A 6773-nucleotide genomic window follows, 5' to 3' on the forward strand; every position below is an offset into this window, starting at 1 on the left:
GAGAGAGAGAGAGAGAGAGAGAGAGAGAGAGAGAGACAGAGAGAGAAGGATAAAAAAAATAATCCTAAATTTAAGTCCGATTTTAATCAAATCTTACATATTGCCAGCTAATTCTGGAAAATCTTCAACCTTGAGGAAATTAACAAAAAAAATGGACGGAATGAACATATTGGATTCCACTTGGAAACAATGAGAGTCGTTCCTTTTAGATTAGGATGTCAGGAAAGAGCAGAAAAGAGGGAGAGAAAAAGAACACGAGTCGTCTCTTTGACGATTTTTCTCAAGATCTATAATTAACGGAATGGCGATACCCTCTATTCGCGCGTGTGGACACGGCTGTCCCGTCGAGCGTCTCGCTGGATCACTTTAACTAACACTAATTATCTATATGCGTAATACCTTAATCTGCTGTGAAGTTGAAAAATCGTCCTTTGAGAAACACTGTGCCAGACGACGACGTTGTTACGTCATACACCTCCAAGAGAGTTTCTTCGTCGATCGAACGTGATAAGACGTGCGAGACGAGATACGAGAACAATCCACCTCAAACGTTATGAGATGTAGAAGGATATCTCTCCTAGTCCTTCTTTTTCTTCTGGTTTAATGGCGCTCGCCGATGAAATAAAGATACCTTTTCATGTTGACATTCAACGCTCATTTTCAGTGTCAAAATAGGTTGCGTTCAGTGGACTCAACAATTGAGTAAGCGCTCGCTGTTATTGGTGTATCTTCCAGATCTAAAATGCTGATTGGATGATCTAAAAGAATATACCAATAAACAGTTTATGTAACTGTAAAGTCCGTTGAACGCAGCTATTGATTACATGATCAAAATTGACGCTTGATATTTATCAATTTCTATCATGTGACTTAAGGCCGCAGCACAAACTCTTGCATAACGCATAACGCATAGTGCATAAATGAATTAACCAAATCAGAATCTTTCCTTTCCTCTCATTCCATGGAAAAGAAGAATTTCGATTGATTGATTCTGTTATGCACTATGCATTATGCGTTATGCAAGAGTTTGTGCTGCGGCTATTATTTTAACGCCGAAAATGAGCATCGAGTATCAGCTGAAAAGACACCTTAAAGATGCCATTTCATGCGACGCTAATAGCATTTGTCATTGACAGAGCTGGTGGGCACTCAGTGCACTTTAAAGCCATTGTACACAAATCGATGTAAAGATATACGTTTAATAAGAATATAGAAACAAATTAAACCGCGAAATCTTCAATGCATTTTATTATAGTATTTGATAAAATATACATTGGATGTTTTATTAATTGAGATATTTCACTTTTAGAGAATCGATTTTGTATCTTGAAACGAGATAAAAATTATAAAAGTGAACGAATTTACAAGAATACTGATAATTTCATTGGTCAACACCCAGTAAATTTGCTCACTTGTAATTTTCACCTTTGAAAATATAGACTCGTCCCCCAGATTTATAATGTTTTCTGTTGAGATACACTGAGTGTAACCTTGTACTACACCAGTTGTATGTAAGCTGCATCAGTGCTGCACTACAAAAGTGTACATACACCATGATTTACTTCATGCTATCATGTTTAATTCTGCTGGTTGACTTCTATTTTCAAATTTTTAATGTCATACTGATTCTACACCGTTTTTTTGAGATCGTGTAGTAAAACCCTACTTTGTGCATAAAATTTGCCTGTAGCCGCGGTAATGCGTTACTAAATGAGTTCGCTTACCACCAGCCAAGGAAACAGGCTAGTATTGCACTGATGGGCGATAGTGCAGCTATGAATCGCTCACTGAGAAACTGATTTTTATTCATAGATCTATAAATAAGAACCAATTGCTCGATGAGTAGGCTGCATTCAGAAATTTTTATCTCATTTCAAGATATACAATCAACTCTCTGAGCCTCTATTCTTGAAAAAAAACGTATACGAAATTTTAAGAAAATATTATAGTATATGTAATGTATATTCCTCTAGACTTTTGTCACAAAGTAAAAGAGAAGAAGACTAAACTCCAACTAAATGCACGAGTACTCAAAAAAGTGATCCTGGGCATCTATCATGAGGTTCGTATTGTTTGTATTTTTTGCATTCAGCACCTTCGCTTTTTCTCTTTTCAACGCCCAAATATGTATCTATCATTTTAAATTCAAAAATTTTTGAAGATTCAAGCAACGCAAACAAAATGAAATGAAGTTGAAATGGATTCCAAATTATTTCGTTTTCCCCCCAAAAAAATAGAAATCTAAGGAATAATTGAATAATTCCATTCCGATTTTTATTACGATAGGTGTCCTGGGTACCTATTATGGAATATATCGGAATAATTCCTATCGGAATTATTCTGTTTTCCCTAGAAAACACAATAGAAATCTAGGGAATAATTGAATAATTCCGATTGGAATCCATTTCAACTTATTCCATGATAAGTGGCCTAGGGATCGATTGTGTATCTCGAAATGAGATGAAAATTACAAAAGTGAGCAAATTCACTAGAATATTGATAATTTAATTGATCAATAACTAATGAATTTGCTCACGTCTACAATTTTCATCTCATTTTAAGATACATAATCGACTTCCTGATTCGTGATCTCTAATTAGAAGGGAATCTTCTGAATGGAATGGATTCTTATGATTAGACGCCGTTTGCAATTAACCTTATCCGAGCAGTCCGGCCTTATCTCGGTTCTGAGCATGATAGATACTCTGCTTGGTCCTGCTCATGGTATAAAAATATAAGGTGTAACGTTCTTGCGAATGCGCAGTAAGATTATGAATTTGGATCCAAATTTGATTGGATATTCTAGTATGCTATTATTATATGCAAGAAAGTGCATTTGGACCTTGTGATTATTAATCATCGAAGGGCATATTGATTATTGATGGTCGGTAATAAAAAAAATTGCAACACTTTTCTTTTTTTCCGAATAAATGTTATGAAACTGTTTTATGACTTTTTATTTTGAAGTTTATGTAGAAAACAGCACTTTGTCAATGATAGTAAATCGAAAAATATAATATTATAATGTCCATAATTGTCTTAACAACACAAAGTCGATTCTAATAAAAGCACAAAATCGACTTTAAGTCGACTACAGCTTTTAGAAGTCTGAAAAATAGACGTCCGTAAGTCGACTTTAAACTTGAAGACATCTTTAAGTCATACAATGTCCCACTTTAAAGATTATAAGCCAACTTTAAATCAACTATTCTAGGCTATGTGATCCAATTCATGCCACAATGTTCAAGAACAGCATTCATCCTTATTTAACTATAGTTAAACAACAAGGAAATGATTCCACATTTAAGCTTTATGAGCTTAAATGTAGTAAATCGCATTAAACATCCTAAAATCGATATTAGAAGGATGTCTATACAAAGTCAATTTATAGTCGATATATCGACGTTCGTGCTGTTAGTGGTAACTATAATATAATAAGTAATTTAATTCTCAAAATTAGATTTTTTTTATCATGTTTTCAGTCTTGACAGAATTTCACGAATCCAATAATTTTTAATATCTCTTACAGTTCGATTTTAAATATATTTTAGTTAATTTTGGAGAATTTATAGTGACTATAATTCTAATATATAAAAAATATATATATAAATATATTTTATTTAAGACCGTATATCTCACAGCAATGTATTTTTTTAGAATATCTTAATTTGATCAGATTGATTCCATTCTGATCCAAAACATTAAATTGTTCATATGATTAGCTTAGGACATTTGTAATTATCATTATACTAATATAAAACGTCCCTAAAATATTCTATTTTGATCTGAAAAAATTTTGATCACTGATAAATTATATTTTTCAATTTATCTATTTTCGATCTATATGTTATATACATTTCTGTATTTTACGTATATTATAGAGGACATATCTTTGCAATTTAATTGTTAATTTTTTAAATGTATACATAAATATCTCATACAGACATATATTAAAATCAAAGCTCAAACTCCGACGAAATCACTAGAGGTCGCGCCGCGTGTCGCACATCTAGAGTTCCTCTAGTAAGACCGGTATTCATAGTTAGATCTTATATTCAAGATTGTCTTAAGTACGGTCTTAAAAAGTCACAAATCAGAAGGCGTATTCATAGTCGAGTCTTATTTCAAGATCGTCTTAAGTAATTTAATTGTAAATAATGTCTTAAGACGCTAATGTAATCTTCTGATTGGTTCGTGACTTCTTAAGACAGTCTTGAATATAAGATCTAACTATGAATATGAACTAAGAATTACGACATCTGTCTCGCGCGCGTGCGCGTCCACCATTAATAGGGTACATGAGTATGAGATAGAGTAAGAAAACAACAAGCTATTTTCTCTGTCTTACTATCGCTTTCGTTTCCTGAATATGGAGGAACTAATCAAAAATCATCACTCGATGGCTTAACTCTTACTAGAGGAACTCTACTCACATCGATATGTCTTTTTATATTATCACAGCAATATCTCACGCAACCTATGATACATGCAGTCACACGTACGTGTCTCGTTCGTGTAAGAAATTTTCGTATAAGAAATTCGTCGCGATAAAGCGTCTAAATTTAATTCTGAGAACTCGACGTTATTTATTCGTATAAATTACATGTCTGGAAACCATTATTTTGTACGTATAGGTTTGCAAAGCTTTCACATCAAGCAAATATTAATTTGATAGCTAAGATGCCATGTTATATTAAGAAATGATAAAAAATATATCAATTTTGAAATTTTTTATCGTTCTCAGCATAGACTTTCCAGATACGTATTAATGCGTATACTTTAATAATGGAAAAGGATTTAATAACGGAAAAGGATTTAATAATGGAAAAGGATTTTCGAATCGATGACAGAGAAAAAAATTATTTCTTATAAAAAAATTATACATGCTTACGTGGTAAAACAGGCTTTAAGATCCCTTTAATTATATTTATTTTTATATGTTATGTTATTTTTATATATTATTAATTTGACAGTTGCAGCTATAGTTTATTTTATTTACTGAATTGTATATATAAAAAATATATTGCAATATTTTCTATAAAATATAATATTAAAATTACAATATTTTGCAATATTTTCAATAAAATATTATAATTCAATATTGCAGCAACATTACTGCAATTTTTGTGATATTGAGCACTATTGAAATATTGCTGCAATATTTTGTGCTGTAGGGGTGATTTATTAATTGACGAAGGAAAAGGAGTTTTCGGTATATTTTACAAAATTGATTCTATCGATTGTAACTATTATTTTAATGAAAATTTTTTATTTTATTAATTAAACTAATTATGAATAACCTATTTAAAAAAAGCATTTTCAGAAGCTCCATGAGCACATTCCAGTTAAGAGTAAGTGACGAACTCCATCTTTTTTACATCTTTTTATAGGGATCCGCGTCATTTCCTTCTTACGGAAAATGAATCCATTTCGCGGCGATATTGCGTACGCTGCTTGCTTGGCGGCGCTAGTATGCCTATAGCGTACGTATAGTTTGTCAGGCAAGTCTCTGTCATGGAGTCTTTAATAGTTAATTTTTTTTTAAATAGAGTTATTGTATTTATAGTTTCTGTGACGCATACTCTGCATTTTGTACTATATCGAGACGCAGATATACTCTTGTAAAAAAATACTGCGCAGTAGTGCTCAGTAATATTTTTTTACAAGATTTTAATATTCTAAAAGACATTTTAAAATGTTCATTGGATAAAAACAGAATGAAATTTGGTCCAGAAACATCCTAATGATATCTAAATGATGATATCCTATGGATATAGAATAAACGGACATATACATTCTCAGTATATCCTAATTCCTAAATACCTCCTAAGTTTTTTCAGGTACGTACTCTGGATGTTTGAAAATTCCTCAACATACATTTGTAAAATATATCTAGGATTAATTTTTGCTGCCTGGGATGTGAGAACACAATCAATAAACTAGAAATTAAATACCTATAACGAAGCTGCATCTTTAATGCTTAAATAATTTAATGTAAATTATATATGTATTATATATGTATTATATATGTATATATATATATATATATATATGTGTATTATTATGTATTGTACATGCATATATTTATCATTCAAACTGCGCGAATTGATACGTTTTCCGGATTATAAACGCGCGTGCAATTAAACTACTATAATAATATCATAAATTAAATTAAATTGATAAGCAATTTTAATAATTTTCGCTGCTCTCAGGCATTATAAAAAGATGTTAATGTGCTGAAAAATATAATTTTAATGTAGAAACTAAATTTAGTGACTATTTTTTCGATACTTTTTTGAGATATTTTAGCTCAATTTTCCTACAAGTTTGACTATCCGGCCGGATTGTAAAAAAGCAGCCAAATAGGCCAAATATCGGATATAATTGCTGGATATCCATTGCAGTATTGCATATATCTCTAGTCAAAATACATGTTTCAATCAAAATATATTTCATTTTTATCTAATTTTTGGATGAGAAATGTCATATTGTTATTTCTTTTATGTTATTCCTGTATAATTTTTCAACACAAGATATTGAACTTCGCCGCGATGGTAATGCGTATTGCTCACAGGAAACAACTATTATTGAATATAATTAGAAATTTTCTAAATTTAATTGGAAAATATATACTAATCAAATCCATACAGTAATCTATCAAACGTTATAAAATACTGAATTTTATTATAATAACCAGTATTATTCTGACTGGTTTCATTAAAATGTATGTTCACCTATAAATACATATAAACATCTTGTTGGTACAATCGTAT

The sequence above is a fragment of the Atta cephalotes genome, assembly GCF_000143395.1.
Source record: "Atta cephalotes unplaced genomic scaffold scaffold00063, whole genome shotgun sequence".
Taxonomy (NCBI): Eukaryota; Metazoa; Arthropoda; class Insecta; order Hymenoptera; family Formicidae; genus Atta; species Atta cephalotes.